At 39.6% G+C, this 26,420-nt stretch overlaps 1 protein-coding gene and 1 long non-coding RNA gene across 15 annotated transcripts in view; one reads left to right on the top strand and one right to left on the bottom strand.

Moving 5' to 3' along the window:
* BTBD9 (BTB domain containing 9) overlaps positions 1–26,420 on the top strand; it is a 507,047-nt gene that overhangs the window by 152,712 nt on the left and 327,915 nt on the right. The window lies entirely within an intron of this gene.
* LOC129473754 (uncharacterized) overlaps positions 19,434–26,420 on the bottom strand; it is a 28,649-nt gene continuing 21,662 nt past the window's right edge. The window contains exons 2-3 of the long non-coding RNA XR_008654356.2: positions 23,317–23,494; positions 19,434–19,884 (exon numbers count right to left, since the gene is read on the bottom strand). This is a non-coding gene — a long non-coding RNA (uncharacterized lncRNA). The remainder of the gene's footprint in view (positions 19,885–23,316; positions 23,495–26,420) is intronic.

The following is a 26,420-nucleotide window of genomic DNA, read 5'->3' as shown; positions in this document are numbered from 1 at the left end:
TAACAGTAGTTCTCAAACTTTTGTTCTCAGGAGCTCTTTATTCTCTTAAAAATTGTTGACCCCAAAGAGCTTTTGTTTATGCAGGATATATCAATATTTATTTGTTGTCTTAAAAATACAACAGTAAACCCATTACATGTCAATATAGATATCATTTTTGATGAAAAATAACTATTAAAAAAATTAATTTAATGGAGAGAGTAGCCTTGCAAATCTCCTTAATGTCTGGCATAATAAATAGAAGACTGCTGGATTCTCCATTTCTCATTCAATCTGTTGTGACAGAACAGGTGATGGAGCCTGTGGAAAGCTCAAGTGCACAGACATGGGAGGTAAATAACTTCTTTGAATTCAGAAGTTTTGATCTCACAGACCTCCCAGAAGGGTCTCAGGGACTCGCAGGAGTCCCCAGACCACATTTTGAGAACTGTCGCTCTCTTATACACCAAGGGATGGGATTGATGATGTAAACTGGCAGGGACTGCAGTGAAAGAAAAACTAGATGCAAAAAGGGGCCAAGAAAAATGTACTCACATCTATGATCAAAAAGTATTGAGTGTTGACCATGTGCCCAAGTGGAAAGCACTGAAGATACAGGTTGAGTGTCCCTTATCTGAAATGCTTGGGACCAGAAGTGTTAAGGATTTTGAACTTTTTTTGATTTTGGAATATTTGTGTCATACCTACTGGTTGAGCTTTCCTAATCTGAAAACCTGAAATCTGAAATGCTCCAATGAGCATTTTCTTTGCGCATCATGTTGGCACTCAAAAAGTCAGATTCTGGAGGATCTTGGATGCTTGGATCAGGGATACTCAACCTGCACTAACATTTGCGTCAGGTATTCTCTGTCTTCTTCAATGTGAAAGCTCATTTTGGCCTAAAAAACATTTTAGAACTATAAGTTAACTTTTTAACTTATAGCATCCATTGAGAAAGTGAACAAAAAGCAACTGTGAATTTTGTTCTCGTTTTGATAAATTTCTGTTTTACTCATCACAGCAATATCTATGGACATTAGATAGAAAATTCATTAGAAAATGAATACTCTATGTTGTATACATTAAACATTTGGTCTTCAGCCAGTGCTGTGTACCCATAGAGATTTGCAGAACCTTTGCAGATATATCTGTGCTTGGCCTCTGTACCTGCCATGCCGCCTATGACCCACAAGTTGGGAACTGAATTCACTCATCTGTTCTTGTCACCGGCATTAAAGACATTGAGTGATGGATTTGTTTTGGGGTTATTTTTAAGCCTTTAAGACTTTTGATGCCTTCAATTAAGATGGCCAGGTATCATAAAGAATGTATGCATGCGCTTCCGTGACTTCCGGTTTTCTTCACTTGTCCTTATCTCGCTAAGAGCAATGGATAGGCATTTGCAGATCAGGCACTCTCACCTGCCCTGTAAGATGTTGCTCAGAGTTAATGGAAGAGAATTGTGTTGAGAGAGTTAATATACTGAGTTAGAGAAAAGTGGAAATGTGGCAATAGTGCAAAGGGAGGAGTGAGAAATTAAATGATATCTTTTTAGAAGTCTGCCTTATTGCAGTCTGCATTGCTCCTTGGGGATTTTTTTTACTGAGTACAAGAAAATCAGCAAGCACTTTTTGAAAAACCCAGATGAAATTACTGCCATAAATTTTTATTTTTTTTTTCATGGCATAAAACCCTTAATTTAGATGGGGAGGGTTTATTACCAGTGTTTTCTTGGCATGGCTAAGTTCAATTAATTTCAAATGACAAGCTCCGGGTCCCCCCTACTACCACCCCTCTGCTGCCTTTTCCTCCCCCCCATTCCCCAATACGTGGAAAATACAATTTGTTATTGGTTTGCCTTTGGCTCTGGAGACCTCATTAAGGGCCCGAGAAAGAGATTCTATCTCTCTTTCTTTGACACCTTTCTATTTTCTGCTGGATTCAGACCATTTCCATTGCCACATGGAAAGTATGTGTGGTGTGTGTGAGGGGAAGGTTAGCAGACAAGTAGTAATGATTCTACCTTTTAAATATTGATTTGAAATGACTATTGCAAGTTAAGAAATTGTTAACTGCAGTATTCAACTAAGATACAGAGCCCAGCTTAAGATGACGTCTCTGAAAAGAATGTGGGTACATTTAGACAGGAAAACTTATTCAGCGCTCTGACAGTTCATATGTAACCTACCTGGTTGTTTGAAAGCAGGAACAAGATGTCAACAGAATATCGTATTTACACTCAGTCCTAAGACAGCATGCTGCACCTTCAAGTTCTTGTTCCTATCAGAATACTGTGAGCAAATGAGGGAAATAATCTATGGTGTTTTGTTTTGTTTTTCTCTGCATGGTAATATAGAATCTATTGTAGTGTGAATAAAAGAAGTCACAAGAGATTCATTACTGTTTGTGAAGTGTACTGTCTGTGTCTTTCTGCGTGGGATTCTTTATTTTACTTACAAAGCAGATATAAAAATTAGAATTGAGATGATAGAGAATATATATTGCATAAATAAGCAATTTAAACAGAAGTTTTACCATTATAACAAATAAATACCCTGCTTCAGAGGTTGGAGATTAGAATCCTGTTACATTAAATGCTTGACAATTAATTAGCTATTGTCTATAAAGTTCCCAAGATGACAAGTTACTTAAATACTATTATTAGGAGTAGCTGGATTAGTAATAATAGTGTTCAAGTGCCATGGGCAACAATGAGGAGATTTTAAAAATAAAGAGAAATGCATGTGATCACAGAGTGATTTGTGTGCTGAATGCAGAGCGGGCGGTCCCTGTGAGCAGTGTTTTCTGAGACCGCCGTGTACAATGGGCAATACTTGGCAGTGTGCTGAGGAGGATGAGACAAAAGTGCTTAATTTGTTAATATTTTTTCTCTGGGTTTTTTTTTGTGTGTATTGCTTAACCTCTTGTCAAAATAGTGTTCACTTAGCAAAATTAAAGAGAAAATAAGAAAGCTGACAGAAAATAGGCTCAGCAAAAGACCAACTATAAAAGATGAACCTCTCGCAGTTGCTGACAGGCATTGTTTAGACTCCACTTATGTTAGATCATTCATTACTATGGCTTCTTTCTTTTAAATGAGACGTAATTGATGTGGATAAAAATGTGTGGGGATTTAACTTGATTGTACAGGTCTTTGTTCTGTGGAATTTATATCTTTAGGGCTCCATTTGTTTTGAATGTAATTTTGTGAGAAAATCAACACAGAACCGAGGTCTGCCTCAGTATCAGCTGGAGTGGGGCGTGAGGGGTTACCAAAGTGGAGGGTGCACACATCCTTGGTGTGGATAGTGACTCTTACAGGAGGAGTGGTCCGGGGCTTCTTGGGTTTTAGAATCAAATGATTTTGAAATTGGATGCTGTGTAGAAGTAGTGGTGCTCACTACACGTTTCATGTGTCCCCTTATGTTACCCAGCCTTTGTTGCTGTTGGGTTTGGGCTTTGTGACTTGCCCAGGCCAACGAGCTATGAGTGGAAGGGATACAGGACACTTCTGAGCCAAGGCATTTAAAAGCTAGTATTCCCCTTCCATCCTTTTCTGGGTTACTTCTTGCCTTGTATTCTTTTTTTTTTGTACTAGATAGAAAAAGATAGAACCATACAAATTTTGAAATATATGTGTCTCTAAATAATGAAAGAAATCTAGCTTATGTGATGTAGAACTGTTTAGTACAGTCTGTGTAGAAATATGCTTAGCGTTCTCTTGCCCATGAACATGGAGTGTGGACGGCAGAGTCCAGCTTTGGTGCTGTGACTCATCCTTGATGCCTCACCCGTCCTGGAACAACCTAGTTGTGGAAAAACTGGGATAGGTTGGATTTGGTTTTAGATATTCTAGACAGGTGCCTCAGGCAGCTGAATTTATACAGTAAACCACTTTTGTAAATGATCAGATTTCTGTGTCTGATAATTTGTTGGGAATTGCTTGGATGTTGGTTGTGCTAGAAATTCTTATTAATGTGAAAGACACTTTATAGTTATTGTTTCCATAAAGCCAACAAGATTCAAACATAACAGTATTGAGACCAAGGGGCATCTCAGCCTTAAATCCATTTTTCAGCATGCCTAACACACATTATTCTTATTAAATGCCTCTTTCTATAAACCTAGCTGTTGCTACCTCAGTGGGTTGCTTGCGGTTTGACTGTAGCCTAGCTTGCTTAATTAAGACTTAAAATAATACCTTCGGTTCTGCCTGGGACTTGAGAGAATAGCCAGCTCTGAAGCCTTTGCTTGCTGTAATGGTTGCTCAGTAGTTGGAGTTTTGTAGCAACAAGGTTTGGAAATCCTCTACCATACAATGGTTTTTATTGTTAATAGGTCTAGTTGGAAATAGTCATCCTTTTTGACATCAGTTCCTTCTTGCTGAATACTTTATTCTTCTCAGTTTTCTTTTCCTCCCCCTTCATCTTTTCTGCTCTCTCCTTTCCTCCCCTTCACTCCCTTTCTCGTTCTCTTTCTTTCCATATAATGAACTGGTAAATTTGCAAAAAGGAACTCCATACTGCTGCCATGTGTAGGGTCCGGGAAACCTGATCATTTTGAAGAGCTAGCCTGTTCTAATGCTATGGTTAGGAAACATCTTACTGAATGTTGCATCTTTTGTGATGCGTGAAATGCCAGAGGAAATACAGTTTGGGGGAAAAAAAGTGTATTCTTGGGACCTACATTAGAGAATATAAATCACAAATCAATATACAGTTCAGATAATACTAGATCATATACAGCAACTGTCTGTGACAGCAATGGGAGGTGGGAAAAGTCCCCTCCCTGTGTGCATTTTGAGAAATACACTGTTTTTATTTGGTACAGTTGCATATTCATTTCTAACAGACTGCATCCTAAAAGAATTGGACTTTTATAGATTCCATGAATATTCAGAGAGTCACCAAAACCAATTTTGTCCTTTACCTTATGTGTCTAGACCCATCTGTTATTTGCTTGCTAGATGGTTGTAGTTCTATATTGTGGCATTTGCCTTTTGAGAAAAAGGTATTTCCCGTGTTGATAAGGGGCCATGCTGGTACCTTTGTTTCCCTGCTTGAAAGTTTTCACCCTCAGGGTGGATCTTGGTGAGAGCATGTGGCTAGGCCCTGGCTACTTTGCTGTCTGCCACCAGCTCTCTTAAGCTTTTAGGGCATTGTTTTAGACACTAACGAAGCAAGGGAAGGCATGATGGCTGTTGCCACTAGTAAGTCATCAGGGTACTTGGCAAGCTGGCAAAAGCTAGGAGCCTTATTCATTTGCATTTTAATTGGAATGACCATTAGCCAAAAGCCTGAATTTTTAAAATTGTCCATTGAGTGCTTTTTCCCTTTACCCTCTCATTTTCCTGAAGCTGATTTCCGTCTCTCTCTCTCTCTCTTTGTATTTTTTTAAGAGACAGGGTCTTGCTCTGTCACCCAGGCTGCAGTGCAATACAGTGGTGTGATCATGGCCTGCTGCTGCCTCAACCTCCTGGGCTCAAGCAGTCCTCCTGCCCCAGCCTTCTGAGTGGTTGGGACTACATGTGTGTGCCACCATGCCCAGCTAATTTAAATTTTTTTTTTTTTTTTGTAGTGACAGAGTCTCCCTGTGTTACTCAGGCTGGTCTTGAACTCCTGGGCTCAAGCAGCCCTCTCACCTCAGCCTCCCAAAGTATTAGGGTTACAGGTGTGAACCACTGCGCCTGGCTGATTTGCATCTTTAGAAAAATGTGTTTCTCAACATTTAAAAACTCATGTCTCTTTGATAAACTTAGAAATCTTACATCTCCTTAAATTGTAATAAAAGAAGGCAGTGACAGCCTGAGAAGATGCCCTTTCTTTCCTTCAGTCATGTGAGTCATGTGTGAAGGTGGGGCTGGCTTGCTTGCCCCAAGTGCTTTTCCTGTTCTTGCCAGTGACAGAGCACAGAGGAGGTCACTTTCGCATCAAGCCTCTTCAACTGCTTTGTTTTCATGGTCACAATGGGCAGAAAGCCTGCTTTGCAAATGTTGTGTATTTTATTATAATTTTGAAAATGCTTTTTTAGATGACACGTGTGCCCATCTATTCCTTCCAAAAGATTCTGATATGACCCCTATACCATTTCTCACCACCTCACTGCTCTTCATACTGAAACATGAAGAGAGAAACAGAAGAAAGTAATTAAGATGGGATAAGTAAGACATTCTTATTCATGAGCATATTCTGTCTGCCATCATCCCCATGGGGCTGTTATTGCACCTCCTCTTCATTGTCTTACCACCCCCACCCCAGATACACCTGCACGGTCATTTGAGCCCTGTCCTCCAGTCATACTTGGATAAGAGGAAGCCAGCCTCACTGGTTCCATCACAGTTCTAACTGCTGTATAGAGTTCTGTGACGCCTTAAGTAATACGATTATGTGTAGAAAAGCTGGGTGCAACCAGTAGTAGCACATGAAGCACATAACAAATGCCAATTCTGTTCCTTTTCCTCCCCTTTCCAGAATTCAGTGTGTTTGCTTCCAGAACCATCTTTGGGCCTTCTAATGTATAATAAAGAAGGACAGGCTTTTCATAGATGAAATTTTGAGTGGGTTTTATTGATTCACCCATGTGACTCCATACCTGCTAACTCTGGTTCCAGTCCTCCTCCTGGTGAAAATAGGTCTTCTGCATTCTTTTGTTGGTAAGAATAGATGGAGAAGAGAACTAACATACTTTGAAGATCTCCTATGTGAGTTTCAGGCAGTCAGGATTAGTATTTCATTTGCATCATTACAATGAATCCTCACCACATTCCCATGAGATGGGAACAATTATCTTCATTTGGTAGATGAAGAAACGAAGCACAGAGATGCTATTTGCCTGTTTTGATTTGTAGCAGTGGAAACAAGATGCAAGGCCACTGCCATTGTTCTTGACATTATATAGAGTTGCTTTGTCGGTTTCAGTGAAAGGAATGATTCTTTAAAACATGCTTAAACTTTTCTATTCTTTGGGTAGGCAGAAAAGGGAAAAAATAGCTAATTATTATTATCCTTTTGACAATAAACTCCCTCATGCTACCTAGTAACTATTTGGTATAGGATCTGGGGCGATGCTTGTATGCCCCCACATGCCTTGCAGTATTTATTTGGCAGACCAAGAATATTATAAGTGTTTACTCTATGGCAATAGTTATTAAAAGTGGAATTATGATCTCTTTTCATGTGAGAAATCAATGTCTTTTCAAGAATAGGAGTATTTAGATTGGCCTAAGGGAGCTTTTCTGGTAACCTGCAAAGGTAACCAAAGGGTTCTTTTCCTACTTCTACAGAAAAATATTTGGATCCATTTTAATAGGAGTTGTAATAGCGAAAGAATGTGCATACAGTGAAATCTTTTATACTGTTATTTAAAAACAGAAATGTTCACATATAGAAAAAATGAATAAAAGATATGCTTACAACTTTGAACTCGCCATATGTACTCATCATGATGTATATCAGGCAAAATAGAGTTCCATAATTTGTATAATCTTACTCTGGAGTTTGGATTTTAACACTTACGAATTCATTACTACTACTCTAGTGCTGGCATTCGCCATTATCTAGGGCTATAGAGGATTCCCTCTCATTGCAATTGTCTATGTCCACATTAGGTTTGTTTTGTTTCGCTTTGATTTCCTTTTTACTTTTCAGAATATTTCTGAGGAAAAACAAATGAGATTTGAATAGAAGAATTTTAATTTGGTGAGGGAAATTTGGCAATAGAAAGATGGTTTGATATTGAAAATATGTACTGAGATAAACAATTATATTAAAAGAGAAAAGAAAAGAAAAAGACGCTAATGTTACCAGCTTAACACCATTCAACATGAAAAGATTTGCTACTGAACTTTGTCCTTTGAAACTGCATTTTGGAATTTGGCCACTGGAGGGCGCTGTGCTACTGCAAACCACTTATTCAAGTCAGAAGTCATCAAATCTCTTCATTTTTTCTTCTCAGTAAAAAGATAAAGGATTTATATTCTTGTAATGCCAAATCAGTTCATACTTAACATTCAGCCTTTAGCTGTGGAAACTTGTTTGAATGACAGTAATGGCTTCATTTCAATTTATTTAAATGTTTAATGCTGTGTAATTTACTCAAATGTGTGTAATCCTTTATTTAACTAGATGAAAATAATATACTGTTAACATTGTTTTTAGCATTAATTAATGTGACTAATTAAAGTTAAAAACACTAAAACCAATTTCCCTGTTTTGTTGCATGATGAGACTGTAGAGTTTTCCTCTGGCCCAGGCTGGTTTGGGTTCAGTGCTCATCTCCCCACAGCCGGCTCCATCCCCACACATATCCCTGATGTTTTTGGGTTAATTTGATTTCAGTGTACCAACGGCTACCCTTGGTAGCAAAACTGACTAACTATAGATCCTTTTCCTCCTAAAACCTGTCTTCGCAATGACAGGAATCTCCTAACATCACTTTATTATTCCAAAATGAATGTAGCAATGACTGAAATCACTAAATTACTACCAGCACTTAAACAGAGAGAAAAAAGACCAAAGCATGTGCTGACATCACTAGTCCTGGCAAATAGGAGTTGAGTGAGACCTCATTTTCCTCAGGAAAAGGGAGAACCTCAGTATTCCTGCCCAAAGACCCTGTCAGCACAAACTTTGTTGCCATCCACTATCAATAACAAGGAAAAACAAAACCAAAAGCCCCTGCTGTTTTCAAAGCCTTAGTCTGGTCTTGGAAATTGAGTATAAGTCAAAACCAGGTAACACGTTTCTGGCCGCCTGTGTCTACTGCTGTGATGTGTTACATTGAAACTGCCTATTACAGTTCTGTGTTTGTAGGCATAAATAATTCTTTTTCATTAAACATTGCTCCTCCAGGGTTTCGGAGAAAGGAACATTTTTACCCAGTGTAATTGTTGATAAATACCCTTTATTCGAAGTAATCGGTAGGTTATAGCACACTTTCTTATTATCTTAAACTCTATGGAATTTTTGTATATAAGTTGGACAATTTTTTTCTTTTTTGCTTTAATGAGTAGTATTGAATGGACAATTTTTTAAGGGTTAAAAATGCAGAAGTATCTCATTTTTAGATCAAATTCTAGATTAGAATTGTCTAGGTTTAAAGAACAGCTATAAACATAATTTGCCAACTCCTTCACATAGTATTTTATATCATCATGTAATTTTTTTATGCAGTGGTACTATTTTATTTTGTGAATAAAATCTTAAATCGAAAGTGTACATTTAGCAAAATGCAGTTTTATTATTATTAAGCATATTGACAGTTTTTTGGTTTATCAACAATTTAAGAAAATAATTTATATGCTATTTGTGCCACATCATAATTTTCCTTACCATAAAATGTCAATATTATGCATACACACAAAATAGTTTTCTTAGTTGATTAAAACAAATAATTGAAACAAAAAATTATGTTTATTCTTACATGTATGCCATGTAGCACTTTTAGGAGAAGGGTTTATGAAATTCATGAATGAGAGGATGATGTAAGTTTAAAAATCATTATTTTAGTTGCTTTATTCTTCTATTTTAAATTCATAAATAACACAGGTGGCCTGTATTTTGAAAAGAGCCCTTTCCTCCATTTGAACTTTATAAATACTGAGGCAGTAGGTGTAAATATTATCTCCATTTTATATTGAAGGAAATGGGGCCATAGGAATATGAAAATTACTTTCCCAAGATCATAGAAATAGCATGGGCTAAAGCTAGGGCTGAGCTTCAGTTACCTGCTCCTGGTCAGTGTTCCTTCCTGCACATCTCCCTCCTTTAAAAATTTAGGGTGCAGTCCTGAAGGGGTGCTCTTGAACCCTGAATGGAGACTGTGAACCGAGATCCCAGGAGAGGCCTTTGGATGGAAAGGCTGGCCATTGTTTCTTTGTGTATCATAGATTGACTTAGGCTGTTTCTGTGGGCTCATTTTCTCATCTCTAAAGTGGGACCCAGTTAGTCTTTTTTCAATTGTATCCACAACAGAGTAAACAATAATGGAGATTTAATTTATTGAGAACTTTGAGCCTGAAGGTAAAAGCTATTTGTAGTGTAGTTTTTTCCCCTTCTGTGTTTTTTGGAAAAGGAAAGTTACTCTTTTTTTTTAATTTACATGAAAGACAGCAAGCTTGAAAAAATAAAGTATTGGAAGTGAACAGATGAGCCATCCTTCATCACAGAAACACAAGGAAATATTACTTTAATGATTCTTAATACACTCCATAATTATGCTTAATACACCCTGTTGGGCCAGGTGAAAGACTCAGGATTTGTTTTTCTTCCTTCATTGCTTCATTGCTTTGTGGTTTCTTCTCATTGGAGAATGAGATTTTTTTTTTAAGAATATATTTATTGGTGTGTGATAATAGGCTAATTTTTTAAAGAGATGCAATGTCATCAGTGTTTGACTGCTAAGATTAAATTAAACCATAAATTAGGACATAACATTTCCTAAAGACATTTTATGTTTTAATCAGTGCTAAAATGGAAAGGATAAATAACTACTAAAGTAGCAATAAAGTGAAGAAAACAGATGTTATTACTTAATTTATACAAGAAAAAATTGTTAAATACACATAAATAAAATACTAGTTAGTTAGCAATGGTAGGTAAGGACTTCAGCTCATTAATGTGATTTCTCATGACCCTGTGTCACCTGGACTCAGGGCTTTGTTGGTGGCACCCACAACACAATGCCACTATTATGTAACTAACACCTCGCCTTTCTTGCCAGCACCTTAATACTTCAAAGCACATATTATTATTTCACAATATTGTGTTTGCGGGTATTTCCAAGGGACAGAGGACATCACTTTCATCTCTACTACAAACCTGCCAAACTGTCTTGAGACCATTTCTTCTATGCTTGAGTTTTGTTGTCTTTCGTCCCTTTTGTTTTTGTGATCTGATATATACCAGCCCTCAAAGAGGTCTCTCTCAACATGATGATCCTCATGAACAGCTTTTCCCTTTTACCTCAAAACTTGTACCATTTTTGTCATCCACATCCCTTTTGGATCTTTTTATTCTGGCTTTTATGCCCATATCCAACGTTTATAGTCCCCCAACTGGCTCAGAGGAAGTCACAGTCAGATTACCTGGTGCCTTTTCTGGGAAAGAGCTATGCACTAGAAGTAAGCCCTTTTTCAGTTTTGGTTCTCTGCTGCCTTTGACTTTCCAGATCATGCTGATTTACTTGAAATAAATTCTATAAGCCACATGTCAAAAGGGCTGCAGGTTTTCTCCTGCCAGACATTCGTTTTTACTGTCTCTCACCTTCTTCCCTGTTCTCATTGACAGGTCTCTCTGGGGTTGTGGATTCTGACTAGCCTGGAACATCTAGCACTGACTTCCCTTCTTTCACGTGTCAAATAAGAGTGAGCATTAGAACTGGATGTGTCGGCCAGGCACAGTGACTCACACCTGTAATCCTAGCACTTTGGGAGGCTGAGGCGGGTGGATCACCTGAGGTCAGGAGTTTGAGATCAGCTTGGCCAACATGGTGAAACCTGGTCTCTACTAAAAATACAAAAATTAGCCAGGCCTGGTGGTACACAACTGTAATCCCGGCTACTCAGGAAGCTGAGGCAGGAGAATTGCTTGAACCTGGGAGGCGGAGGTTGCAGTGAGCTGAGATTTCACCACTGCACTCCAGCCTGGGCAACAGAGCAAAACTCTGTCTCAAAAAAAAGAAAAAAAGAAATGGATGTTTCTTTTGAGATTGTAGTGTCCACACCTTTCATTTTGTTGACAGAGGGATATGGTACCCAGAGAGAATGGGAGATTTGCCTAAGGACTTGCAGCAAGCAAGCAGCAAACCCAGGACTAGCATCTGGGCCTCCTGACTTGTAGTCCTTCTGGTAGCGTTTCTACTCCACATTCCTTCCATCTGGCCACCACTGAGTGGAACCTCTGCAGGCTGTGCAGATTTGGGGGACTTACACTGGCTGCTTTTTAGAAGCTAATAGGTCATTAGCCAGCTTCGGTAGATCATCCCTTATATGGCATTACAAAGGACAAATGCAGAGGATTTGACTAGCTGGAAATGCTACATTTCGAGCTTAAAACAACAACAAATTAAAAGGACAAAATTAAAAGGCAAATGGCAAAGTGGGAAACATACAATATTTATGATAGAAGAAAAGGTTAAAATATTTTCTGTTTGGCTCTTATCATCAAAAAGAAGATGAATACCTCAGAAGAAAAATGGGAATAGGACGTGTGATATTGGGAATAGACAATTCACAAAAGATGGCATATAAATAAATGCCATGTGAAGAAAGGATCAACGTCAGTATGAAACAAAGAGAAACCATTTCGTGCTTATCAAATGGAAAAATATTTTGAATAATGCTCATAGTCACTGTTGGTGAGGGTGAGGTAAAACATTCTGGTCCTGGAAGTTACAGAAATTATTATACATATACACAATGGAATTGTATAATGTTAAAAGGTTTTAGGAAAATTTACATGACACAAAAATGCTGACATTAAGTGAAAAAGAATACTATAATTATTTACTTATTTATTTTTGAGACAGGATCTTCTCACTCTTGTCACCCAGGCTGGAGTGCAGTGGCACAATCACAGCTTAGTGCAACTTTGAACTCCCGGGCTCGAGTGATCCTCCCGCCTCAACTTGCCTTGTAGCTGGGACTACAGGCACGTGCCACCATGCTCAACTAATTTTTAAATTTTTTTGTAGAGATGGGGTCTTCCTATGTTTCCCAGGCTGGTCTCAAACTTCTGGGAATATTCTAATTTTTCAAATAGCATATGTGTATCTGCATTTTTAAAAAAGCTATAAGGGCCAGGCACAGTGGTTCATGCCTATAATCCCATCACTTCGGATAGCCAAGGCAGGTGGATCACTTGAGCCCAGGAATTCAAGACCAGCCTGAACAACATGGTGAAACCCTGTCTCTACAAAACATACAAAAATGAACCAGGCATAGTGGAGCATGCCTGTAGTCCCAGCTACTTGGGAAGCTGAGGCAGGTGGATCCCGTGAACCTGGGAGGTCGAGGCTGCAGTGAGCCCCGATCATGCCACTGTACTCCAGCGTGGATGATGACAGAGTGAGATTCTGTCTCAAAAAAAAAAAAAAGAAAAAGTTGCAAGGAAATAATAAAATGTCGAAAATATTTTATTATTGGTTGGAGAGATTATGAATAATTATTCTCTTTAATTTTTTTTGCATTTCCTTATTGAAAATAATTTTCTTAATGAAAATTCTATAATGAATGTGTACCACTTTTGAAATTCAAAAAAGCATTATAAAAAAAGAAACATTAATTTTTCTTAACAAAATGGGTTGAGACTTCACCTTCAGATCACACATTCTTTGCAGAGCTGCTGGTTTTCGTCTGACCTTTTAAAAAGCTGTCCACCACACCTTGGTTTGCAGAGCATGTCTCTGTAATAAGGTAAAGGCCTCATGACACAGTGAGAACAGACGTGGCCTAGGAGCCCAGAGACAGGACTGTGCTATGCCAACACATCGCAGCCTGAAGCCACTGCCCCGTCCCTGGGTGTTTCTTCATTTATGAGCTAGAGAACATTGGTCCATAGTTTCTATACGGTTCCTTGCAGCTCTAAAACTGGATAATTCTGATTCTTCCCCAAGCTTCTCAGCATCTTCTTTTTCTTTTTTTGTCCCCTAATATCATCTCATTGATGCTAAGTTGGGAGGCTAGATCCTTTTTAAAATCTGACTCTGGGAATCTTTGTTGTTGATATTAAAAAAAAAAAATCCCTTGGACACTTAAACCTATAGGGGCTGGGCATGGTGGCTCACACCTTTGGGAGGCCGAGGTGGGAGGATAGCTTGAAGCCAGGAGTTCAAGACCAGCAACACAGCAAGACACTGTCTCTACAAAAAATTTAAAAATTAGCCAGAGGTGATGACATGCGCCTGTAGTCCCAGCTACTCGGGAGGCCGAAGTGGGAGGATGGCTTGATCCCTTGTCTCAAAAAAAACAACCTTTAGGGAATTGCTTTTTCTAACTAAGGATTTTATTCTCTATTACACCTATTTCATACTTTGTGCACCCATTTTTAAGATCTAGAGCAGAGGTCAACAAATGTTTTTGGTAAAGGACCAGATAATAAAAATTTCAGGCCTTGTGGGCAACATAAAGTCTCTGTTACAAATTCTTCTTTTTCTAAACAAAACTTTAAAAATATAAAATTTACTTTTGGCTCGCAGGCCATAGTTTGCTGATCTCTGTTCAAAACCTTAAAGGAGCAAGAAATTGTTTTAGTCATACCTAGTGATACTTGGAAACTCGATTCCCCTCCACTTTTCTTTTTTCTTTGTTTTTTATTTTCTTTTCCTTTCTTCTCCTTTCTTCTCTTTTTCTCCTTTCCTTTCCTCTTTCTTTCCTTCCTTCTCTCTCTCTCTCTCTCTCTCTCTCGCTGACTCTCTCTCTGTCTCTCTCGCTCTGTCACCCAGGCTGGAATGCAGTGGATGTGATCTCAGCTCACTGCAGCCTCGACCTCCCTGGACTCAGGTGATCCTCCCACCTCAGCCTCCAGAGTAGCTGGGATTACAGGCATGTGCCACCACGCCCAGCTAATTTTTGTATTTTTTGTAGAGATGGGGTTTCACCACATTGCACAAGCTTGTCTTGAACTCCTGAATTCAAGTGATCGCCCTCCTTGGTCTCCCAAAGTGCTGAGATTACAGGTATGGGCTACCACACCCAGTCTACCCCCTTCTAAGATAGGTCTTCAGATTATAAATAAAATAATCCTTCAGAATGACAGGAGATAATTTATGTAATGGATAACCACAAGCACATAATTTTGTCTAGTTCTTCAAATGTCTTTAGAACCAAAAGCTCAAAGATGGAATCTACCTTACACAGGACTATTTTAAATTGTTCTTCATATTGTGTCCTTTGTGCTGTTCCTGAAAATATGTTAGAATCCTAGATTTGGGTACAAATCAAATAGTTAGCTCTCATGCTCTCAGCAGGGCCCGTCTAAACTCTCTCTTGTAAACATAAGTGTTAAGCACAGATTTTAGAGTTAAATGGACTGAATTCGGTCCTAGCTTGGTCATTTACCAACTATCTGACCATTTCAAGTTAAAATGAGAATAGTGCTACAAGCATACCCCTTTTTGTTACACACTGCAGATACTGTGGTGTTTTGTTTTGTTTTGTTTTTACCAACCGAAGGTTATGGCAACCCCATGTTCAACAAGTCTTTTGGCCTATTTTTCCAGCAGCATGTGCTTTGTGCCTATGTCACATTTTGGTAATTCTCACAATATTTCAAAACTTTTCATTATTATGTCTATTGTAGTGATCTGTAATCGATGATTTTGATGTTACTATTGTAATTGTTTTGGAACGTCATAAACCACACCCGTAGAAGACAGAATTTAATAAATGTGTGTATTCTGACTGCTCCACCGAATGGTTGTTCCCCCATCTCCCCCTCTCCTCCAGTCTCCCTATTCCCTGAGACACAATATTGAAATTAGGCTGGTTAATAACCCTACAGTAGTCTCTGAGTGTTGAAGTGAAAGGAAGAGCCACATCTCTCTCGCTTTAAATCAAAAGCTAGAAATGATTAAGCTTACTGAAGAAGGCATGTTGAAAGCTGAGGTGGGCTGAAAGCTAAGCCTCTTAAGACAGTTTGCCAGGCTGTGAATGCAAAGGAAAAGTTCTTGAAGGACAGTCCAAGCACTCCAGTGAACACAGGAATGATAAGAAAGCAAAGCAGCCATTGCTGATATGGAGAACGTTTGAGTGGGTATGGATAGAAGACCAAACCAGCCACAAAATTCCCTAAAGCCAAAGCCTGATTCAGAGCAAGGCCCTAACTCTTCAGTTCTATGAAGGCTGAGAGAGGTGTGGAAACAAAAGCTTGGAGCTAGCAGAGGTTGATTCATCTTGGAGCTAGCAGAGATTGATTCATAAGATGAAGAACAGAAGCCATCTCCATTACATAAAAATGCAAGATGAAGCAGCAGCTGCTTATGTAGAAGCTGCAGCAAGTTACCCAGAAGACCTAGCTAAGATCATTGATGAAGGTGGCTACACTAAGCAGCAGATTTTCAAGATAGATGAAATAGCCTCCTATTGGAAGAAGATGCCACCCTGGACTTTAATAGCTGGAGAGGAGAAGTCACTGCCTGGCTTTAAAGCTTCAAAGGACATTTCTGATTCTCTTGTTAGGGGCTAATGTGGCTGATAACTTTAAGGTGAAGCCAGCGCTCATTTATCACTTTGAAAATCCTAGGGCCCTAAGAGTTATGCTTAATCTACTCTGCCTGTGCTCTATAGATGGAACAACAAAGCCTGGATGACTGCACATCTGTCTACAGCATGGTTTCCTGAATATCTTAAGCCCACGGCTGACACCTACTGCTGAGACAAAACAGTTCCTCTTAAAATATTCCTGCTCATTGACCATGTACCTGGTCACCCAGGAGCTATGATGGAGCTGTACAAGGAGATGAATGTTGTTTTCATGCCTGTTAACACAACATCCATTCTGCAGCCGATGGATCAAGGAATCATGTCAACTTTCCAGTCTTATTTATGAAATACATTTTGTAAGGCTATAGTTTATAGCTATCGATAGTGATTCCTTTGATGGCAAATTCCTCTGATTCCTCTGATCTGGGCAAAGCAAATTGAAAGCCTTCTGGAAAGTATTCACCATTTAGAGGCCATTAAGAATATTGGTGATTCGTGAGAGGTGGTCAAAATATTAACAGCAGTAAATGTAGTCTGAAGATATGAATGGATTGCTGCAGTCTCATGAAAAAATTTCGATGGTTGAGGAGTTACTTCTTATGGATGAGCAAAGAAAGTGAAGATAGAATTCTTGAGATAGAATCTACTCCTGGTGAAGATGCAGTGAGTATTGTTGAAATGGTAGATTCTGGAACAAAAGATTTAGGCTGTCACACAAACTTAGTTGATAAAGCAGTAGTAGGGTGTGAGAGGATTGACCTCAATTTTGAAAGAAGATCTATTGGTAAAAATGCTGTCAAACAGCATCGTATGCTACAGATAAATCTTTCATGAAAGAAGAGTCAATAGATGCAGCAGACTTCATCATTGTCTTACTTTAAGAGATTGTCACAGCCGCCCCAGCCTTAGCAGCCACCACCCTGATCAGTCAGCAGCCATCAACGTTGAGGCGAGATCCTCCAGCAGCAAAAGGATGGACTCACTTGAGACTCAGATGATTGTTAGCATTTTCTAGCAGTAAAGTATGTTTTGATTAATGTATTAATCTGTACTTTTTTGTTAGACATAATGCTGTTGCACACTTAATAGACTACCATACAGTGTAAACGTAATTTTTATATGCACTGAGAAACCAAAAGATTTGTGTGGCTCGCTTTATTGTGTGGTCATAAACCGAACCCATGACATCTCCCAGCTATCCCTGTACCTGTCTCATAGGGTTGCTACAAATGTCAAAGGAGATCAGGCTTGTAAAACAGCCTTAGCAGAGGTCTTGGTACAAAGGAAGCACTCAATTGATAAAGGATTACTGTTATCTCTTTTTGTTTTAAAAAGATATCCAGTATTCTTCTTCAGGAACTGATTATAATCTCAAATAGTAGTCAGACCCAGGAAGTGTTTTCATAAATCTAACCCACATTTTATCTACTCTAGAACTTTCGCCCATCTGCTGAACCTTTAATCCATTTCTTTTTATTTAATCCTCATTAGACATTTAAAAAACAACTAATGATTACCCCTGAAGAATAAAAAGATAATACTTCGTTAGTAATTCTAGTTCTAGTTTCATAGGTCTAATTTCCCTGTGCACTAGTTATTATGTCTCACCTTTACGCTTCTGTGCATGTCTACAGTTGAAGAGCAAAGAGCTGAACACAGGATTCTAAACGAGGATTTCATCGTCATTTCATTTATCCATTGAGTAAAATGTTTACAGAGCACCCACAATATACTAAACACTGTGCCTGGAAGTAGACATATAGCAGTAAACGAGATTAAGTTGTTGCTTAATGCAGTTTACATTGTAGTAGGAGAGATAGAAAAATGAGATGTAAAGAAATAAGTATGATACTGACTAGTCATATTTTGACAAAATTGGAATGGGGGAATAAGGTAGCAAGTGGTTGAGTTTGGGGAAGGAGCACTTGAGCAGAACGGTCAGGGAAGGCCTTTCTGAGGAAGTGAGTTGAGCCAAAACTTGAACTACAAGAAGTTGGCTATGCAGCAATCTAAGGGAGAAGTGTTCCAGGCTAGTGAACAGCAAGAGTAAAGGCTGTGAAGTGGGAACTAGCTTGAAGTTTTTGAGGAACAGAAAGAAGGCCATGTGTGTCTGAAATCTGGTGGGTCGATAGTCTGTAGGGTGTTGGGAGGGAGGTATGTTTAGCAATGAGGGCAGACAGGTAGACAGGAGCCATGTCCTACAGGGACTTGATAGTGTGGAATTCTAAGGATGATGGGAAACCATAGAAGGGTTTAAACCAGGTGATGGTAGTTTAGATTTTTGAAAGATAACTCTAGCGTGATCCAGTGTGAGAATGGACCATAGGGAAGACCAGACGGCAGGTGGGCAAGGAAAAGTGAATACAAGAGACTGGGAAGGAGCTGCCAGGGAGGCAGGAAGAAAACAAGGACAGCATTTTCATGGAAGTCTTAAAAAGTCAGTCTTTTAGTATGGGGAGGGGAAATGGGAGAGGACAGTAGGTAACAGAAAGTCGACTCCTGGATGTAGCAAGATAGAGCTTAGTGGTGTCCTTTAAGAGCCATTTCGGTGGAGTCAAGGGAGAAGGGAATAGAGGCTGAGGAAACAGGGGTAGCAATACATGTAGAAGATAAAGTATCACTGGGAGGGGAAGCAGAGAAGTGATGAAGAGGATGGAGGGGGACCTAGGGTCAAGGGAGGATGATGTTAAGGTATGTGTGTGTGTGGACTAGAATGATACCACAGGGAGGGAGGATTTGATAAGGCAGGAGAGTGGATCTTTGTAGGGGCCGTGTACCTGATTATGGGAGAGGGGCTGGATCTCTAGCTCAAGGAGAAGATTGGCTTTAGGTAGAATTGAGGTTCCTTCTTTTCCTGTAACAGGAGGAAAGGCAGAGTATGTAGAATAGATGTGCACAGATTGAAAGAGGCAAAAATGGAAGCCTTACCTTCATGTTGATAGTGCTTGTGCCTTGCTGGGTCTTTGTGGTATATCATGGCCTCAAGCTCTGTTTTTGCAGGTCCACTGAGTTATTTGTGCTATATATATTCTTTTCCTACCCAGGCCATCTATCTCAGATACAGATCTGTTTACATGTCTGTCTCCCCCACTAAACTGGCATCTCTTCAACAAGAGTAGTTATCTTTGTATCTCCAGACATAGCTCAGTGTTTGGCAAGAACTGAGTTGAAGGGATGACAGCTACATCAGTAGAAAGGACTCGTGTAACAGCTACACAAACATGCAGTAGAAAGGAAAGTAATTCAAGAGCATGAATAAAATTAAGTGTTTATATCTTAGAATAATTAATATGATTTCCCTTTTTTAAGTGGAATACATTGTTACTGAACATCAGAATTGAGGAGTAGCTAAAAGTAAAAAAAGAAAAAAGAAAGAAAAAGGATCACCTCACTACCATTTGGAAGAAGATGGGCTTTTAACAGCCCCTTTCAGTAGGGATGAGTTAGTGCCTGGCATGCTTTGGTGGGAAGCACATTTCTAGGTTCAGGAGAAAGTGAGAATCAAACGTGTCTGGGAAAAGCAAATCCCGGTGTGATCAGCTTGCTTGTGGAAGATTAGCAGGGGTTGGGGGCATAGAGGGCTCAGGGCAAGAGTAAATGTTAATGAGAGATGGCCTAAGCAGACTTGTGCCAAAACGAGTGGGAACAATTTGACAGGAAGTTCAGTTGAGCATGTGTAGCTCTTCTCCAAATGCTTTCTTCTTGGACTGGGAAGAAACACAACAAAACAAATAGTTACTTTCCCCTTCAACATTATACAGCACATTAATGAAACATGACTTTCTGAGTTACAAGCTGCCCCTGGCAAAAAGTCTGGTTATAATCTCAGTGTGTACCCTGAAATTAGTGTTCCATGGGCACTCCAGATTTGTGTGACGTACTGTAAGTTATATCCAACTGAACTGTTCTTTTAACTGCCTGCATTAAGCATCATGAAATAAGTTGCGGTGAAAGGAACCACCTGAATAAAGAAGCTTTTATGCCTTTGTAAGTCCTCACTGCATGACCCCAGGTCACTGCTGTTGAACTTGGGAGCTTTCTCTCCCACTTTTCACTCTCTTGCCTTTAATGGATGGGGGTCTCCACACCAGGTTTTCTTTCTCTCTCATCTGCCAGGTGCTAGCAAATGGTGCTACCAGCCTCATTAGGGGAGAGGGGGTAGTGTGGAGGCAGGCACTGGCCCCTCCTTCATGTGCCTCACTTCCCAGAGGCCTATGGGATACCAACTGAAAAGAGGTCGTGAGCAGAGCTGCTCACCCCGGAGTTCATTTTCTCTAGACTCATTAAAATGCTGCCTTCATATTTCCCTTGGATTTTTACTTTTCAAAACACTTTACGATGTGCGGCCTCATTTTATTTTACATTAAGCTGACAACCTAACATCTCACCAAGTATCAACTGGGAATACAATTTTGCACTCACTGTGCTGTGCCATCTTGCCAAGTTTTGTCTTTGTTACTCAGCTCTCATTCAGAAAGGAATTAATTTGAATTATATGATGCTATGGTTGTCTCCTTGAAGAAGGGCTAGATTCCTGCACACCTTGGGAGAGTATCTATCTGTGAATGTACTTGAATCTTCCAGGTTATATGCTGTTCTTCTCTCTTCTTTCCCGTTCACATCATCATGGGCTCCTCTCATGTTAGAATAGATCTTTCTGTTTTGCCTCTCCCTACTCAATGGGATTGCCATTGTTTCTGTCTTCACTTCCTTTTACCTGGGAGAAGCTGATACTGAGGGAAAGGCATTTTTGAGTCTAGATATAAAGCTCTTTGTTTAAAGAGCATTTTTAAAAGAAGATAATTTTTACATTGCCAGAGGTACCCAGGTGTTGCCTTCCTTCCCCGTGAGGATTTTGCACAGAGCACACATTCATACCCATTATCTCTTAGTGTCAGCCTGCGTGATGGCTATATGCTGTCTACCAACACTACAGTCTGTTCGGGAAGCGCCAAATCTTGGGTAGGCACTGGATCTAAAACTGGCACTGGAATCATCCACTCAGAGGAAGAAAGATTGAGGTCAGGTGGGGAGTAAGACAGGCAAGTTGTCAGGCTTCTTTTCGGATGGTTCTCAGAGTACACTTCCATTACTCAGAACAGTGGGTTTGGTGGGGGCTTTTGGCGTGTTCTATAGCTGAGCTACAAGCAAAATTAGAGCTTTTTACTTATATACTACTTTGCCTGGAGGTAGTCTCAGGCTCCCAGTTAAAGCACTGATTTCTTGAAAAGAGTTTGATGTTCTGGCCCATGCTTAATTTAAATGAGAGGCTAAAAGCAGATTGTGTAACCCACCAATGCCCATTTGACAGGACTTGCACCAATCTGACCTACACTTTTCATAAGAGCTCCTAAGCAGAGTGCTGTACTGTGGGTCTTCTGCCTTAATTCCAGGAATGGCAGAGATGAGCTACTGTTGATTGAGCACCGACAAAGGGGAGGTACTCTGAGTGTTGAATGCATGCTGTCTCTCAGCCCACAAGAGCCCTGCAAAGGAAGTGCATTGTTCCCCGTATTTATGGATGAGGAAGCTGAGTATCAAGAAGCTTGCTCAGAATCATGCAGCTAGCAAGGAGCAAGGCAGGGTTTCAGAGCTACGTTTATCTGTTGCCAAAGAGTACACTCTCCCCTCAATTTCCAGTGGTACTTCTTAAGTAAATATTAAGTACTGTATTGCTTTTTTCCTTTCTATTTCTCTTAGCAGTCTATAGAAAACAGCATTTATTTAAAGATTTTAGTGCTCAGCTGGGCACAGTGACTCAAGCCTGTAATCTCCACACTTTGGGAGGCCGAGGCAGGAGGATCGCTTGAGCCCAGGAGTTCCAGACCAGCCTGGGCATCATGACGGAACCCTTTCTCTACCAAAAATACAAAGGTTAGCTAGGCATGGTGGTGCACACCTGTAGTCCCAGCTACTCAGGAGACTGAGGCAGGAGGATTGCTTGAGCCCGGGAGGTGGAGGTTGCAGTGAGCCGAGATTGCACCACTGCACTCCAGCCTGGGTGACAGAGCCAGATCCTGTCTTTTAAAAATAAAAATAAAAATAAAATAAAAAAAGATTTTAGTGCCCCCTATAACTTGAGACTTGGATTCTGAAGTGAAAGTTGTTGTTCTGAGAGGTGTTGATTGAGCAGTAGTAATACCAACTACATCAGTGGGACTTGGTGGCCCAGTCACACAGATGTGGTCAGAAAGAGAGTGTGACCTCATAAAGCAATGATTCAAGCCTGGGCTTGGATTTTAAAATGTTGGAAAGTTTTGAAGAAATGAGATTTTTTTTTTCTTCCAAAGATTGTAATAACTTTGCCATTGTACCATTAACATAATCACCACCTCATGTTTGTCATGTAACCAATTTATGTTTTTACTAACATTGAGGAAATGATTTTTTTTAATGCTTCCTCCTTTCTATCTTTCAATTTTTTCCCATCTACACTGTGTGGATTATCAGATAAACAGGAAGGTCAGTGCTCACTTAACCAGGGTTTGGCCAGTGCTCAGTGGGTGGGAAGCCGTCGGGAGAGGAGCTGGAGGGGTTGTGTGTCTGAACCCCTGTGCTCCACATTGGGCCCCTGTCAGGTTCCACTGACTTTTCATTGCATATTTGGAAACTCTCATAGCCAGAGCAAAGCCCAGGGAAATCTCTCCTTCTGTGGTGTTGGTCGCATTCTTGTAGTTTCCGTTTGATAACAGCATAGTTTACAGAGAACTTTTTGAGCTTTTGGAGAACTCCTGAGACTTATTTTGTCTTCGCCTGCAGCCAAAATAATTGAAGCATTGTCAGTCTATTTCAGCAGCACTTCTTCAGGTAGACTGTGATACTATTTGGGATGTTCAGACAGACCAAAGAGAACACAGATTGTACCTCCTCCTGGAGCTATAATCCTGGTTTTATATATGATAAAAGTGAAATGGAATTTTAGCTCACAAGACATACCAAGGCGACTTGGTCATTATATAGTAGCAGCCTCGCTTATAATTTCCAAAGTTTCCTCTGAGTTTCAATCTGGTATTTGTTTCTTCCCTTCTCCAAGGAAAACAGGATTTCTTAGCTCTTCCCTGTAGCTGCTGAAATAAATTCACACAGAATTTGAAGGCAAGTGAAGTAGGTCAGAATCCTTCCGGAAGCCAAGAACCCACCTATCTTCCCTCCTTTAGTTTTCTGTTTTGTCTGCCCATCCACATTTCCTCTTAGGTCCTCCAAGGAGAGTATGGGAAGAAAGGGAGTCAAATTCAATGATGCAGAAAGGGTCAGAGAAAGTGGTTGTAGATGACTGATGAGATTTGACACAATCCTCACTGCCGGCCATGTAATTCTCTAAAAAAAATAGGAGACAAGATAGAGATAGTCAAATCATACTAATAAACTGTTTTTCAAGCATCCATATGCCCAGAGATGCTTAAAAGACCAGTAAATGGATGTGTCAGATGATATATATGAGTAAGCTAATATGGTAGTCAAATCAATAAAATAAAATGAAAATATTTTAAAGGTGGCAAAGCTCATGAGAGCCCAGTACTCGGAAATATATAACCTTCCTTTGCACATGTTTCTCCTCACACATATATGCACATAATCAGAGACTGGTAGTAAAATTTTTAATCTTCTGACCCCCTCCCCCTTCCTAGTAGGAAGCAGTTGAGGGAAAAGAGAGGAAACAGCATGTATTGACCACATGCTACTTCCTCTTAGGCACTCACACATGCTTTTTGTCTTACCTAATCCTGTATAACATACCTGTGGCAGCAGGGGTATTCTCATTTTTAACAGATGAAGAAATTGAAGCCCAGAGAGGTTGCACCGTTTTTAAAAAGTGATGGGGCCAGATTTCAAAAACGGGTTCCCCTGACTCTAAAGACCTTGTGTGAATTCTCTTTCCGCTAAACCATGCTGCCTCACCAGAGAGCCACTGATGGCTTTACTTGATGTGTTCATGGCATCTTTGCTCAGTTTGAGTTAAGTGAGTAATTCTTAACTGACTCTAGGATAAGAAGACCTCCTGTAGAGGCTTTACAAATTCAAATACCCCCAGTTTATATTGCTTTCATCCTCGCTTTCTTAACTATAATCAGCATTGATTCTTTCCTATTCCCTGATAGCATTAAGTTATGATAACATTAGGGTGACAGAAAATAAAATCAGCACATGTAGATACTGCTCATTAGCTCAGTAAAATGTGAGAATTGGCAATAAAGTAGGCCTTATCTAAAAGATATGGACATAAATACAAAGCACAGGATTAGAAGCATTTCAGATAAAGATAACCCTGTTTGCTAAACAAGCTTTTTTAGGTATAAAGGAAAAGACAGTCTTGCTTCTGAGCATCTTATTGTAAGCATGATTCTGCCCCGACATGTCCTGTAGATGAGAGTTTGCTCTTATAAAATAAGCCCTGTCTATTGAATTGTATTCCAATATTACAGCTAGCACATAGTAGGTACTAGGTAACACTTAGTTGAAGTGAATCACTCTTAGTCTCTAATAAAATGTCTTTTAACTACTTCATTTTGCTTCTGTTCCTTGTACATCTGGATTACTTTACTGTCCTCTAATTTTGACTGTCATCCCCAGTGATTAGAGAAAGAAAGCGCAGATTAAGCTTTCTCATTTCATTTCCCCAACTTCTCCCTCAGTGGAATTCATGCCATTTCAGGAGCTCTTCCCTTTTAGGAAAGACATCTGTCTTTGTCATGCATCCTCTGGTCCTCAGCCCTTATTAATCTTCAGAACCCCACCCATCCCAGGTGTCACCTCTCTGAAGCCTGAATGTCACTGGCAGGACCGCATGTAGTGTTGTTGTCCTCACTCCCTGTGCATATTTTAAAAATCAGTTAACAAAAGTTTCTATTTAAAAGCTCCAAGGGAAAATTAGGTATAGTAATAACATTTTCCTATGATTATTTGCCATATTGGCATTGAGGCAGAGAAATCTGTTAGAAAAACTGTTTGCTCTTTCCCATGTGTCTATACTGAGTAATATAAAGCTGGATATGCTGTCTCTATTCTGAAGCTGTCATGTGTTATAATAACTGGTTTGACACTTATTATCTTTTTTAATGCGAAGAGGAAATTGTCAGAGTTCACAACAGTAAAATAGATCCTTTGTTATTTGTATTATTTTTACTTGAAAGTATTTTTTACTCTCTTTGCCTTGATAAAACTGAAGTTTATATGGTAAAAGATGACGACATGACGTGAAATGCCAGAATTTGGACAGTATCAGAGCAAAGCAGGATTCAAATGAATCATTAATTGGTATTTTTTAGAACCAATGTTTATAAGCAAAGCTGTCAACTCAAATCACAGCCTAACCTCATAGGATCTTAGAGCTTTATCAGAATAATTATTCATCAGTGACTTTAATATGTCTTCCTGGAGTTGTGAAATGTGTACTTTTCACACTGGCACATAAGCACATGTTATGCACCCTGGCTTCACTCAGGTCTGCATTCATTTATTCCAAGGATGTGAGAAGGGAAAATGTAGCCTCACAAGTACACTGAATTATGCTTTTAATTTTACATCCCTGGGAGGAATTTGTAATCAGATGATTCTGGCCTTTGTGCTGTGCTGCCTTGAAAACAATTTTTAAAGTGCCTAACCGTTACGCTTAAAAACTACTTTAATTTACTTCAATGAACCTTTGATATTTAACAGTTAAATTATACAGAGTGAAAAACACAATGGCAACCCCAAATTAATTTTTTCCATCCTGCCAAACGGACATTCAGGAAATCGAATGGACATTTCCAGACTTAATTTGTCAGTTTACATTCTTTGAAGAGTTAGGGAGAAGAGCTCTCAGAGTGAGCTGCCATAGAACAGACTGGGAATAAGACCACTGAATCTAGAGCTACTGTGTTTCCAGGCCTGGCTCAGATTCTCTGAGACTCAGAGAATCTCTCTGTACCTTTAGAACTCAGTGTTCATTTCAAGGGTCGAGCTAGACCTGATCACCAGTCTCTTCCCTGCCCTATCAGTCCATGATTCAAACTGGGAAGTATGGCAGCAGCTTTTGGCTGAAAAACAGCAGAGACCCAAGAGATCATGGTATGCTGTTCTTCTCAGAACCAAATTGTGACCCTTATATTGGAGTAACTTGTTCATTCTGGGCAGTCGACAAATATTACATGCCTCTATAGGACGATGCTGTGCATGGTGCTGTGGGAAAGGACAAAAAAACAGAGAACAGTGAATTGGACAGAGAAGATGAGAGCTAAAGGCAGCATATGTTGGGTCAGAT

The sequence above is a fragment of the Symphalangus syndactylus genome, chromosome 23 (assembly GCF_028878055.3).
Source record: "Symphalangus syndactylus isolate Jambi chromosome 23, NHGRI_mSymSyn1-v2.1_pri, whole genome shotgun sequence".
Lineage (NCBI taxonomy): Eukaryota > Metazoa > Chordata > Mammalia > Primates > Hylobatidae > Symphalangus > Symphalangus syndactylus.
Note: the sequence above shows the minus strand (reverse complement) of the source record. Positions and strands in the feature narration are given on the sequence as shown.